This window comes from Phalacrocorax carbo, chromosome 13 (assembly GCF_963921805.1).
Source record: "Phalacrocorax carbo chromosome 13, bPhaCar2.1, whole genome shotgun sequence".
NCBI lineage: Eukaryota > Metazoa > Chordata > Aves > Suliformes > Phalacrocoracidae > Phalacrocorax > Phalacrocorax carbo.
This window is the reverse complement of record NC_087525.1, coordinates 10586652-10602020: the sequence shown is the minus strand read 5'-3', so window position 1 is coordinate 10602020 and position 15369 is coordinate 10586652. Positions and strand designations below refer to the sequence as shown.

The window sequence follows — 15369 nt, the reverse complement described above, 5'->3', positions numbered from 1 at the left end:
AAATACAGACGTTACTGCTGCGTGGTCAATGGGGCCTACATTAAGCAGAGCTGAACAAAGAAGATTCCATGACATTTTCTATTTTCATTTGATGATTGGTTTCTGTTTTGTTTTGATTCACCTGAATTACATGAGTCTAAATGGAAAAACAAGCAAAGAACTTGTGTTTACATTATCATCCTAAACAGCTAACCCTGAGATTTTTTCAGTCTAATTTGGCATGAGGATCCAGGACATGGAGCCAAAGGCTTGCAATATCTATTAGAAATTCAACAGACGGAAGAGAAGTATTTGAAATGCATAAAACTCCAGGAGATATAATTGAAAAACTTCCATTGCCAAAAAGTGTCGCTGAAGACTTCAGATTAGCTAGGCACCCTAAAGACCAGAAATGACCAGAAAAGGCTGTTTCTCAGTCCACTTTCATTTCTGGAAAATTTCTACTGCAAATGAAGAAGTCTAAGTTCCAGACACACTACCTGAATGATGAAAAATAATCTTAATTTTGGAAACAGTGTTGTCTTTTTCTATAACAGAGTAGGTTTAGGAGGTCTAGGAAGCAATTCCGGTTCATAAACAGAAGTATGCGCCTCACTTCATGCACAAGCGTGCGAAATAGAAGTATCCGGTGCCCCGTGAGGTGCTGTGGGCTATCCTCCTGCGTCTCCAGCTGCCAGTACAGTAAAGCACGAGTGTCCTGTCAGTGCTGTGTTACCCCTAGCAGGTGGATGCCGTGGGGCGTTTGAGTTTGGTTCCATTTTATTACAGAATTGCCAAGTAACTTTGAGTAAGTCACATAATCGCTTTATGCTTCAATTTACCTTTCAGTAAAATTGGCATGATTACCACTCAGAACAGGTTTGAGGCCTTAAAGGGAAATTGTGATGTGTGAGTATACACTGCTACCTTTTTCTAATGTACATTTCAAACATGGTAACACATATACAAAGGCTCTCACTTCAGCACACTGACCGAATTGAGATAATCCAGATGTGTGGAGACAGCTAAAATATCACTCAAAAGGGACCACAAGGCAAAGAAATAGGTAAAAATGAATAAATGGGAAAATTACTAAAATGGCTAAGCTGATATACTACTGATCAATTTTGATCCCTAATGTGCTACTTTGGGATGAGGTGGATAATATAGGAAGGCTTAACTCTTTGGATGTTAAATGCAGAACATTATAGCGTTCCCAAAATGAAAGTCAGTATAATTCTAAATGGGTAAAAAGCCACTGGCTGTGGAATAATACTCTGAGCAAAAGTGAAGTTCTGAAAATTACTCTTTTAGCCTAATATATAGAGAGAGTAAAAAGTCAGCAATATGCTAGAGAAATCTATAGAAGAACATGGAAGAGATGATATTTCTTAGAGCATAATTACCACGGGACTACTGGTATCCATTTATTTAGACAGCCCAACTTTTTATTATTGCAGCAAAAATATGTTATAGCTCAGAAGTACTTTTAAAAGCTCAGAAATTTATTCTTGTCTTATTTATATTACTTGAATAAGAGCAATTCTGATTTATTGTGATTTGTTTCCATATCAGCCTTTCCTCAGTTTTAGCTGTGGAGGAACATATTTTTGGTGAAAAAAAAAAGTGGATTCTTTGTGCATGGTTTTCTTTTTTCTCTATGGAGGTCATCTGTATCTATTCATCCCTGCCCTGCCCCTACAAAAAACCTTTGCACTTAGGATCTGTGACAGGGTAGGGCAAAAGGCTATAACACTCATGAGCCTTAGAGGGAATCCAGTCAAAAGCTAGTGGGCTTCTAATACTCCAGATTCCTCAGAAAGTTTCTCAGGGATCATTTCCACCAGAAAGACTCCCAGGAGAAAGTCCAAGATAGTAACCCACATCTGGCACGAGTTTTCATGGCCTTTCTGTAGAGGCATCTTGACTCTTCCTAGTTGCCCTGAGATCTGGTTTTTCTGTTCTTTCTACTAGCCGTGACTGAGTTGTGAGTGCAAATAAATGTATGTATTTGCTTGCTTACTATACCTTCTCCTTTATTATACACGTCTAACACCATAATTTTGTGGTAAAGGCTGGTAGTGGCTTTTGTGTATTTTGGGTGTGTTTCCTTTGTCTGTGTGAAAGGGAAACTCCAGAAAATGCTCTAAGTTCTTTGGTTTAAACATAAAAGAACGGGGTATGTCCCTAAGGTATACCACCTTGCTTTACAAAAGGCTCAGGTGATCGCCTTCTATTCACTGTGCGCATGTGGATGTTGAGAAAGCATGTGTGTGCTCATGCTAAAATAGAGATCAGTGTGTGGTGACTTATCAGGGCATTTGAAAGTTGAAGGATAAGATTGTCAGAGAAACTGAAAAGGCTTAAATGCTGCATGCTTGAGGATAGGCGGTACGATTTATTTTCCTAATATCTGTAAACACTTTTAAAAATAGCAAACTGACTATCTGAATATTTTTTGAAAAAAGAAAATGAACTAGATGCAAACAGAAAAGGTAACTGTAAAAAGTATAAAACATAACAGAATCAACCAAAAAACAAAAAAGTAAGAAATTTTAATAGCTGTTGTCACACTAATGTTTTAAATTGAATGAGATTTGAGTGAAAGAAGGAATGAAAGAAACACAGAGCAAGTATAACCTGGAGAAATGAGAAAAAGTGGTATAAAGTGTTCAGGTGAGGCGCATAGAGCAGGAGGAATGAGACTAATAGCCTATTATGTTCAAAACCAATTGAGCTTTCGGGATCTGCATTTGTAGCACGTAAAAAACTCTTTCTTGTCACGTCACCTCTCATGTCCACCTGCCATGCTATCAGTGTATGCATCAGATTCAGCGCCAGCCTTAATTGCCAAGTTACTGTATTCTGAGTTACAATATTCCTAGTTGTATGAGACACCTTCTCTTCAGAGCTTGTTTGGAATTGTCAATGGAGACCCACGTCCCGCTTCCACAGTGCAAGGGACATGAGTGGGAAAGGAGGTCAGGACTACGTTAATTCCTTCTTTAATGGCCATCTGTATTACTAGTTCTTATTAATGAAAGCCTTGCTGTAACTTTCAGAACATCTGAGCTGGTTCATATTTCTTACGTTTCTGCACTTGGGTGGATTCCACACAATGTAATAATTTAATGATCCAGCCGTGAGAACAAAACTAAGGGAGTCAGGACTCCAGGGTGGTGCTCCTTGCAACTCCCTAACTCACAGTGAGCTCTTGAAGTGTAAACCTACTTGTTCGCTTTTGACCATGTATGCAGAGAACACCACAACAACTACTGCCCTTGTAGGGGTGTGATTAGTTAGATAACGCTTTATGATTACCTTCATCCTTGGCAGGAAAATCTGCTGTAAGAGTGAAATGATGTTATTTATTTTATTACAGGGATCATATTTTTTATAAAACAATCTGCAATTCTTTCCCAAGCTGGCTGCAATGAAGGCAGAATTAATGGTTTACACACATGCTGTATTTCATAGGAAACATTCTGTTCAAAATGATAACGTTTACCATTGGTTATTCATTTCTGTCAGTTGGTATGTTTTAATTTTTTTAAACTGGATTTTCTTGAAATATCATCTGCTTCATGAACAGTCATACTTGTTTCCTGCAGCACTTCTGAGGCAGATTGCAGAAGTCACTGTAAGTGGTTTTCCGATATGTTTCACAGTTGTTGAAACCCCATTTTTGAAGTCTGAACAGTCCTTCAATTGGAATTGTTAATTTTAGACAGAATCTCATCCTTATCATGGTGAGAAATCCTGTGCTGCTTATTCACTGCAAAAAGGAACTGTATTTTTAGGGGTCTGCAGTATTTAGTGCTTTCATCTGCAAGAATATTGCCATCAAATCATATGCTGCTAACAGATACATACTGAAGAGAATAATCTTAGGTGGTTCCTGCTGTAATTGAATCAGCTTTATTCATATGGAAAAATACATAACTAAATTGCCTGTGTTTAGCCATAAACAGATGCCTGCCTCCTGTTTGAGCACTTCATAAACAGGCACTTGGGTATAGCACTTCGGCTGAATCTGTGTTGCCAAGGTATCTTTCAGCTGAAATGTAAGACTGAAGCCTTGGCTACCTGTCATCACTGAAAATCCCCTGTTACCTTGCAAAGGGAAGGGCTAATAGTCCTCTCATTCTGGGTAAAATACGATTTCCACATACTTAGTTTGGTTTAACTTTTTCCTTCTGCTCGAGCTGATTGAGTGTCACAGAAGAATAAGTTGGAAAAAGACTATTGCAATTCACCCTATAAATACACTGTGCCAAACTGAAAAAAAATCTGGAGTATTTTAGTCAAAATAATAATACTCCTTCATTTTTCAGTGGTAATTTTCTCTACGAGGTGGATGTGAGCAACAAAAATAAATCCATTCCTTACAAATTCCATAAGTTGAATTATTAATGGTGAAAAATACAGCTGAACATATAGGAAATGGCTATGATCAATTTTTAAACTATAGAAGAATGTTAGAGAAGAAACATGAAGAACCTGAGTGTTTTTACTGAAATGAAGTGGGGTCCCTGTCTGCCCAAGTTCTGCAAATTGGGATTTTTTTGTATGTATTTTACATTCCGTACGATTTCATTGTAAAACTATAGCTGAATTATTACACCCACTAACTGAAAAGTAGATAAGCAAGTTTAGAAATGCGTTTTTTGTTGCAAATGTGTGATACATAGTTTTTTTTAAGTTTTATTTTATTTTATGTTTTTGAAAACATTGCCAAGGGACCCATGCTTTTGCGTAAACTGTTACTTGTATTTACAAACACAAAATGCTGTATTTATTTGCAAATTATACCAGTGTCAACCCTGAGTAAAAGGGATGTCTTGCAAATTTCAGTTGGAATTCCTCCAAGCATAAGATCATGCTGGTCATCGTTGGAAGACGTTCGGCTGTTCATATGGCATTTTCACAGCATGAAGGTTGAGGGTAGATTTTAAAAAGCAGCCGTATCTGAGTTATGAGCGGGGCCAGGACACCTACGGCAATTAGGGCGCTGCTGAAGTTTCCACAGCCCACATGCACCACTGGCTGTGTGTTTAGAAATCCTGTGTAATTCATAAGTCACATACTTACTGGATTAAAACAAGTCTTGGGTATAACATTCTCCTTTTTTAACACATATGAAATATTGCATAAAATTGGGATGTTAGGAGTGTTAAAATCAGCCGTCTAAAAACAGTTGCATCTTTAATTATGGTGTTTTCATCAAAGCTCCCCTAATGAATTGATGGATCCTAGGAAAGGATTCAGAATGCAATGAAAAGAAAGCCCCTTTCTGTAACTCAGCTCATGAGGAATTCTGTGCTCAAGTATGCACGCGATGAAGCAAAATGTATTTCCATAGGGAAACAGGTCAAGATTTTCTGAGTTTAACACCGAAGAAAATAGAAAAAATTTGAAAAAAAGCTTTACAAATCCTTTTTACCTTTTTGGAAATCCAAAGACAGAGATTATTTGCTATTCTCTTTTGCACAGCATCAATCTTGAACAGAGGCAATAAGCCCGCTACTCCAGAAAAGGGGGACAGTCTGTCTTTTCTTTTTTCTTTCCTGCCCTAACAAATATCTTTGAATGATGATTGTTGTTTAAAATTCACAACAAAACAAGAAGAACTTTCTGTTGAGTGTTGGACTAGCTTTTTTAGCATAATGTCTGTTTAGCAAAATCACTTTGAAAGATATTAATGATAATGCCAAAATACAACCTCATTTATTTTACCTAACAAATCAAACAGATGTCGTTGTGGCTTTCCTTAGTACATAAACTAAGGAGGAATAACATCTCTTCATTTGTTGCATGATTTCAGTGTCGAGGACAGCTGCAAGGACTGCACGTTGAGGGAGACCATACACGGTTTCCTTTCTGTAGTGTTTGAAATGCATTTAATTCTTCTAATTATTGTTGTTGTCTTTATATCATTTGGTAAACTGTAAATACATGTAGGTGTCAAGCATAGTTTATGAAGTAATTATTTCAGCAGTAATTTTAACATCCAGGATAACTATGTTGTCTGCATCTGTATATCATGCTGATATATTCAATATGTGAAAAAGTGGATGTTTAAATACAGGTAGTTGAGATATTCGGTCATGCTACAACATAGTTTTGTTAAGAAAAATGACAAAAATTTATGGTTTCTGTTTAGTCTTATTAAAATAAGAAAAGATAAATAGAAGTTATTTAAAAATCCCCTTCTAATTTTGCTTTTATTTCTGCCATTTCATGCCAGATTATATTACTGTATTACCAGTAAATGCTTTCACATGCAGGTTTTCAAAAGCCAAGTTTATTGGCAAGATATCTTAGTGGTCAGCCCAAATGTGGGACGTGAGGAAATTCTGTGTCATAAAGTACCCCAAACTATCTGACTTGTTTTGGCTTCGTTCCTTAATTTCATTATACTTTAAAAAAAAAAAATCAAAATAACCTTAATTCCTCAATTTACTCTTTTGGAAAGATAGATGCAAAAGGGCATCAGAGTTCCAATTAAACCTCTTTGTCTGTATTAGCTAATTCACTGAAATAACAGCACTTGGCAGAGATTGCCTGCTGGTGTTCCAGTTCCTGGCAGAGCTGCCTTTCAGTTGAGGACTTTCTGTTTTCAGACCACACAGGAAACACTTGGTTCTACCTTAAAACAGGTACAATCTATAATCAATATGAGCCTGTGTCAAGGAAAGAATTCTAAAATATGCCTAGTCCAGTACCACAATATCTCTTCCTATAAGAGTGAAAGAATATATATAGTTGGGTAAGTACACAGATGTCACAAAATAAAACTTGTTCTCCACTTAAAGACAACACTCTTTTACCGGAACTGGGCATAGTATCGGGCATAGATAATAACTCTCAAAATGGAATATCCTTTCTGAGCCCGAGTCATCCATATGACAGGCTATCAGCTTATAGCATGTCTGTAGTTTTAATGTGTTAGTGAGAGTAATGTACAAATATATAATAGAGCTCTCCGACAATATAATTGCTAACAGGACATATTTTTTAAGTTGAATGTTGACAACTAAATACATTTCTTTAAGCAATATATAGTAACATATACATATATGTTAAGTATTTTCCAGCATAATAGAGTTACATGTGCAGAACACAATAATAATTAAAAATATTGACACTGTTTAAAAAGTGTATTGTTGATATATCGCTGCAGGCTGAAATAGCTATTAAATGCAACAACACATCTGAATTGCACTTAGACCCATGGGGCAAAAAGAAAAAAGCCCAGCACAAACCCCTTGAATACTGAAGCTCACCAAAATCCACTTTTGATGGAGATTATTGGGAACACCTTCCAGAGGTTGAACCTGTCAGAAGAATCACCATGTTTGCTGTAGGAGGCCATGCCCTAGCTATTTTAAATGGAAAATATAATTGCCCCTACACTGAATGGAAAATGGGATAGAGGTGATTTCTTAGGTGGCTGGATTCCAGGTCATGCAGAGCTTAGAAAAATGTTAAAGAACCTTAAACAACATCTGGATTGGAAATGGTGAGTAGAATATCGCAAAGAAGAGGTGTACTTTGCTGACAGTGACCATACATGCAGCTGTTACTTGATGAAGACAGGGAGGGCTTGGGAAGCATCCATTAAGTACAGTGTAAACCAGACAGAAGAGTCATGTGGAAGAGCTGGTGCCTGGTATCTTAAGCGGACAAATCACCTTTGCAGCCAAAATTCTCTTATGAACAGTTGTATACCTGCCCCAAAATTAAATTGCAAGTTGCAAAAGCATCTGATTGCATGCCTTAAGGTCATTGGGTTTTTATAAATAAAATTGTACAAAGCATAGAGCATGCAGGATGCCAGTATTCTGCCTATGAATTTAAGATGCCATGAAGAACTCAGTAATGTAACTGTCTTTCCGTATTCATTATTAACTTTTGTACTGTGTTTTGAGATCATTGGATGAAGGATGCTATCTATGATCATGTAATTCAAACTCTTTGAAACAGAGTGCTTCTTTAATGCAGTGAAACAGCTCCAGCCTGCCAACATCTACTTCACTCACAACAGTATCTTTTCTATGAAAAAGTAATTTGCAAATTCCCACAATGTTTATTGATGAGGTCTGAAGAACTTGCAGGCATCGGGCTTTTTTGGAAAGAGGATTTAATGAAGAGTAAAAAAAAAAAAAAGATTTATCCAGGAACTCTCTGTTATAGTGGAGGAGTTAAGGAGAAATGCTGCTGCTCATTATTGACCATAGCAGGTAGCCAGATACAGGCTTTCTTTTAGGAAAGAAACAGCATAAACTTAGTTAAATCTGACATCAGTTATTCGCCTTAAAATTGCTTGCCATGGTCAGTTTCCCTGAATATGACGACTGAGGAGAAGAAAGACTTTGCTTGCTTACGGCAGTAAATGCCTCTCCATCGAAATACCGGCGAAAGGTCCCTTCCTAGTGGTTTGCTCAGGACAGGGCTTGCACTTGTTCCCGCTGTGTCTGGAGCTTCTGGGCCGTCTTGCCTGGTCCTGCTCTTTCTCCCACTGTCACAAACCTTTGGGAAAACAAGAGGGGAGGCAAGTCCTTTCTCCTGCACGTGCTGTTTCTGTGCTGAAAGTGGTGGTGACTCCTTTGTGTTACGTAGTTAACTAACAGACTGGTGATTCTGCCAACCCGCCGAGCGAATCCCTGCCTTCAGCAGGCTGACTGCTGTATCTCCCGGCATTGCTTGTTGTAAACTCTCAAATTCTTCAAATTTTTATCCATTGATAAAATTCGGTTGCAATGCAATGAGAGAAGTCAGTATGCTTTAATACCAGTTGGCATCACGAGGGATGGTTCTGGCTGATATCAGTTCTTGGGCGATTTGTTTTGTTTTTCAGTAAGGACTGTTATCTAAATATACACAAGGCTAACAGAGTGTGAAGATAGGTATTCTTTTACAAAGCAGGCTATAGCTTTCCAAATACGGTGCTTGGGCAGATAGGCGACTGAAGGTACCAAAGCATTTAGTCCCTGGAGCCTTACCAGAAGACAGCCCTAGACAAGTACAAGAATTGGCAAGTGCTTACTTGGAGGGAAAAAAAAGCTAATATCCAGTAACTAGGACCATGGGTGATATTTCATAGTATGAGAACATTTCAGTATAAGCTGTTCTAGCACCGTCTCTACTTTTCTTAAAGCTTTATGTGCAATTTATTCTGCCATAGGATTAGTAATACAGTAAGTTAGTAGATGCTTTGCAAGATTGCTGTGTGAGCTGGATTGAATCTAAACCCAGCATTCTCTCTCCTCTCATTCAGGATGCCATTCAGTACCAGTCTACAAGGCCACTGTAGCTATTTACACTTCAGTAGCACCTGGAGGCTATGATTTTTTTATACTGAGAGTTTTCCAGGTAGTTAACTATATTATTATTGTGTAATACATAATCCATGTCGTTGTGTGTTCAGAAACCTGTTATTGCCGTTTTGCCATCCTGACAGAAGAAAGCTTTAAAAAGTCCAAGGTTTGAGGACATTCCGTATTGGGAATTCTCCAGGGTGTTTGCTAAGATAGGGATGAGCAGATTTGTGGATCAGGCGTAAGGTATGTTTTTCAGGCTACGTATCACTAACACCGCTGCTGGTGGTTCATACTGGAGGAGGGAGCAGCTCGCTCCCAGGGTTGAGTCTGGAGTTTTGTCTGCTTTTTTTTTCTTTCCTCTCTCCTAAGTTTTAAAATAAATAATTAGGAGTGAAGTGTTTCATGGTAGGTTTTCTGAACTTGCTCAATGATATTACAAGGTAGTTTTGCTATAGATTTGGAAGAGAAATAAGTGTTGTTACTCCATGTTTTTGTTAGGGCAAGTGAGGGCAAAAGAAAGCACAAAATATTTACTTTATGAGCATGAGGGAATTGCACTGAGATTTTGTTGTTATTTTTCATAAACTCTAATTGGTTTCTGGGTGTTCAGAGGAGAACTTTTCCTCAATAGAGTCACTGAAAAGTCATTCAGCATCTAGAGCTTTTCTTTCCATTTGAGCACAGATAGGAACACAGTAACCAGTGAAGCAGAAAACACAGATTTGTTGGCTGAGCTGCCTTACTATGAAAGAGTGAATCTGAATCTAGGGTACAGCCCACAGAGCCTGTTACTCTAGTGTAGCTCTCATTACAGGATATTTCAGTGGCTTTCTTAATTAAAACAAAATGTCCAATCTTCTCTGCATCTCAAGATGAATCTCTTACGTCAGGAGTTTGCTTCTCTTCCTCTCATGCCTCCCGCAGTTTCATCCCCAGCTACATGGCCCTCACTTGTGTGTTGTGTCCTGCACCCTGGAAGCTTCTCTCTATCTAGGATGGTCATTTGCCTCCACAGAAGCCACAATTTCCCGGTTCTGCAAACGGTGTACTGTGACCCTGGGTGCAATCTGGCTCTGAAAGATCGGTACCTTCCTCTCTGCCGCCAAACCACAACTTTTTAACAGAACACAGCCTATAGTTACACAGTGAACTGAGAGACTAAGTGGACGCCATCCATTCCACAAATCAATATGATGGAGCAGAATTCAAATCAGTATTGGTTTCCTCTCTGTTTCTATTTTGAATCTTGATGGGCAAAGACACAATTGTTTCGAGATGTGTAACTATATTATTTTAACTATGGTTTGATTTAATAAAAAAGTAAGGAGAAAAATTTAAAGAAATGCCTAGTGTTAAACCTCAGAAGAAGAAAGGGGGAAGTTTTCATATATGTTTTCATTATTTATGTAATGTATTTCTGTATATTTTGCTTATGGCTGGTATTACAAGACATCTGCACATTACTAGTTCTACTATGTCAGCCGTGACTTACCACCTTCATAACACTTTATCTGAGATGACTCCTGTTGAATCTTTATAATTATCCGTATACCATGATCTTTCTCTATTTCTTCAATTCCCAAGATGCAGTATAATACAGCCATTTATTGTAGCCAGTAGAGAAGAACAAATGGAAAATATGGATTGGATTGCCTATGGTTAATATAGTCAACTTTTGGTGAAAGATTTCATAAGGAAAGGAGTTCAGATTGGACTAGAGAGGCATTTTTCAGAATTAATCAAGAATTTAAAGCGTTAAGTAGTTTTGGCTTTAGGACAATTATTGCAATTACTTTAGGTTTTCAGTATAATTTATTATGATTTTTCAGGTTCACAAGAGAGAGCTTACCGCAGTGCTAGTGCTCTGTTTTAACAAGCACGCTGCAGGCAAAACATCTCTGTAGCAACGTCCTCTGTGCTTCAAGGTGGCACGCTACCGAACCAGCCGCGGGGGCAGGGACACTCAGCGTCCCAGCAGATCTCACAGTTTCCCCATTGCTGACCTGGTGGGATCATTCAGGTGAATTTGTTGAGTATCACATAGTTCAGTATTGGACAGTCTGATAAGGATGTAAGAGTAATTACCTGACAGCTGAGTCATCTGTGAAAAGTCAGAGCCACCATCACTAAAACCTTTGTGTCTGCCACAGGGGGACTCTGCTTTGGAAAATAAATAACCGTCATCTTAAGGGAAGCTCTCTAGTGGGAAAGGGTCGATATCGGTGGGAGAATGAGGTTGGACATTCCCCTCTCTGTGTCTCTGACATATGTGAAGCACATTAAGCTGAAGTCTGCTGGCACTGCCTAGCATAAAGCAGCAATCTTCTGTTTCTTATTTGCACTAATTGCAGGCTTGTGATATTGTCTGATTGCTTTTCGTCTTGTCCAAGAAACAATATATTGCATGCAAATTTTGTTTGTTCTCTGTGTTGTTTGTAGCACAGGTTGGCTATAAAATGTCATAGGAGTTCACTGTATTTATAGGTTGAGCTGTAGCTGCCCTTATAATATTTTATCCTAATACAACCAGGAAACAAATTTCCTCACTTAGAATACATCAATTGCCCTTACTACACATATCCTCTGGCTTCAGTTGAGGAGAATAAGTACAGCCTGACCATTTCTTGACCACTTACAGCACTTTCAGAGAACTTCATCTGTCCACTGCTCCTGCTGCCTGCCAGATTATCTTTCTCTGTTCTCACAGATATTGAGCAAAACGAGCTTTAAGATCCTGTACTAGTTTTGCTGGTGTCTCTGTACAGGAGGATTTATGGTAGGTGTTTTGAGTATTAATGCTGGATTTTGAAGATAAGTTGCCCTGTTCTCACCCTTTATGAAGCAAAGAAAAAGAGTCGGCTGGATCTCCTGGAAGAACAGGAGGAATTGGAGCAGCAAGGATCTCTTCAGCTCCCTGCCCTCCTGTGTCTCCCAGCACAGCCTGCCCACATTATTAATCCTCATTGCTCCGCGGTAGTTAGTCAGGCTGCAGCAAAGATTAAATATCCTTTCCTGTCGCTGAATTAACTTCCTAGGTGTAGGTGGTATAAAATAGGCACATCAATGTACCTACTGCTACTCTGGCTTTAATTCTTTCAGAAATCCTGTCTGTTCTGAATTCGTAATAACTATGAGTATTTTCAAGACTTGGAAGTTCAGGATCAGAGCAGCAGCAAGGCTCTGCAGAGGCAGACTTTCCTGTTGCAGTGAGATGTAGAATTCTGACTCTGAAACACCACTCTAGGGTATCTCACTTCTCTAGCTCTGGCTTGTTTCAGTAGGTATTGCACGGTCCAGTCCAGAAAGACAGTATATGGGTTACTGCTGCTCCAGATCAATAAACGAAGGAAGCGGTTCTTTTCTTTCCTCCTTCTTCTCCGTTAGAAATTAACACACCTTAAACCCAAAGCCATTCGTGTGTTTGTGTAGAGCCATGATCCTGTCACTGCTTCAAATCCTGCTGTGTTCCCTGTGCTTCCTATCACTGTAGGCATCTCAAAATGTCTCATGACAAATTAAATGGGGCATAGACCCAGGCAGCAGAACGATGCTTTGTGGGGGAGAGCACCAAGAGCACAGGCAGCTAATTTGAGTAATCCCAGAAGCCTGGGGATGCAAAGATTACTGAGGAAGGGACCTCCAGCTGGCCCCTCACTTAAACAAGCTGACAAAGTCTGTTGAATTAAATACTGGTTTGATTGACAGCGTCTCTACTGAAACCCACATCAGGACTAGTTCTATTACCTTCCTGATGTATATTTATTCTGAAATATGCCTGGTCTCGGGTACCTCAGACTTTTTATGTCTCAATGTGCTGAATTGCAAATCTAGATGTTCTCCTTTTGTTTGTTGCTGTAAACCATTTACATAAAAATGCTGAGTCTTTGAATTATGTGAAGGATTATAAAACATGCAAACTCATATACATGCATACATGAATATATAGATTTCACTGTATCTTAATTTCCTCTGTGGCATATTAGAATCTGCTTTTCTCGTCAGTCAATTAAAAAAACCACAAGTCAACAAAAAGCAATTTTTCTGGGGGCATTCTGAGGGCTTTATACAGACACGTTTAAAGACGGAAAAAGCATAGCAGTAAGATTCATTATTTTACTTCGGTGTGCTGACCAATGCTGTCAAAAATACAGGTTTTGAGAAAAAAAAACATACACAGTGGAAATACAGGGATGTGAGAAAAACAATTTATGGATAATAATCATCAATAAACCTGACGGACGATATCAGTACTTCCTTTAGCTGATTACAAGCTAGAAATACAATTATGCTTCCCAAACTATACATTAGGACTTACATTAATATTGAGGAGAGGGAAGAGTCTTTCCTTATTTTCTCTACATAATATTTTGGAAACCGCCATGCAACCTCCCCTCTAGTGCTGTGGGCTAGCCCCAGCTGCCTGGTCAGAGCACAGGCGATGCCCACCTCTTGCTCTTCCTCTCAGCAGAGGATCTGAGCTCTGGCTCCCGTCAAGGTAACACACCTGGGTGACTCCTGGTCTGGCCGCCACACAGGGAGAGCAGCCTCATGTCTGCTCCGAGGACAGACAGACATCCTGGAAAATACCATTAAGGTGACGGTGACATCTGGGACGCTTCCGTTTCCTCTGGTGTGGGAAACTGGAAGTTACTGTATCACTTATCAGCTGATGAGCATTTGATAGGTTTTTTGGGCATTGCCAAAAATTGGTAATAGGTTTTCTGGTAAACAGTTCAGAAAGAGATAAAGAGCAGTTAAATTTGGATATAAAGAGAATATAAGCTAGTTTAGCACCTGAATAAATATTTATTATTTAAAGCAGATATAATATTTTTTCAAAATAATAGAAGTTTTTCCATAGTCTAAGAGATAATTCGCATTCTAGGTCAAATTTTCTCTGAAATTTTTTGGAAAGGTAAGAAAAATTTTTGCTATAATTTTCAACATTTTGGTTTTCTGTTTTGTGCATTAATTCTATGTAGGGATTTTTGTCTGTATGTAAATACATATATTAGCTGCTTTCATGTAAGGGTTGAAGAACTCGGTCTTGAAAGCCTAACGAAAAGTTACCTTGGTTTCACAGATAATAAGCAATTACTCCTGCTGCTGCAACTGGCAGGCAGCGACTACAGCCAGTGCAAGTAGGGGTTTCTGTCTGCAGAAAGGGACCACATCCAAGGTAATCTAGCTAAACATGCAAAACATACAATAGTCCTCTATCTGTTTTTTCTCAGCCTGTTGCCTCTCTTTGCAGTCATTCTAAACACCTTTGATTTGGCTGCGTGTCATTACCAGGCATATAAATGCCTCCACTGAGAGATTATTAAAGGCATGTATTTTCTATTCATTAATGTGTCTCTGATTCTAATTTATAAAGTCTACTTTAATAAAATTTACTTTCATTTGTCATTTCTTTTGATTATCTGAAAGAGAATGCTCAAGCTCTTCTTTCTTTCTTTCTTTCTTTCTTTCTTTTTTCCTTTATAAAGACTAAAATATTGATTTCTAGCTAGGTGGATTTTGTTGTCTTTCTTGCTGCTGCTACTGTTTTGTCTCCACAAAAATACTGTGTCCCTAATGTTACCTTCATATGAAGACCTTTGTACATCTGCAGGTCTTTATTTTTCCTGTAGAAGAAACAAAGAAATGGATTTCGAATGGATTTTTAAATTCTCTGATGGTCAAAGAAAATCAGTTAATTTGAAACGAAACATAGGTTTTTCAAAACTATTATCTTTTGTTGGTCATAGCACATGTGATCGGACTCCGCAATACTACTTACAGCCAGTCACAACTTTTCTAAAGGATACATGTTGAAGGTCGTTAGCACAGGTATCCTGAAGAGCAGGAGAATAGCCTTACTTGGCCAGTAAAGTGGTGCTGCACAAGCAGTGGCCTCAGTTAGCGGGGTAGGGTGTTCTTGAAGGTTCACAGTTGCACAGGCTGTGACCCAGCTGTGGGTGGCTATTAGCTGTCCTACCCAGTGAGGACACTGCCAGTGACTGACTGACAGGTGGCTGCAGAAAAGCAATAAACAGTTATGTCAAATTGTTCCCACAGAATTCAT

The 15369-nt window shown here is 38.6% G+C and overlaps 1 protein-coding gene across 3 annotated transcripts in view; it reads left to right on the top strand.

The window, feature by feature from the left end:
- The window catches only part of GRID1 (glutamate ionotropic receptor delta type subunit 1), a 544302-nt gene that overhangs the window by 444863 nt on the left and 84070 nt on the right, over window positions 1–15369 (top strand). The window lies entirely within an intron of this gene.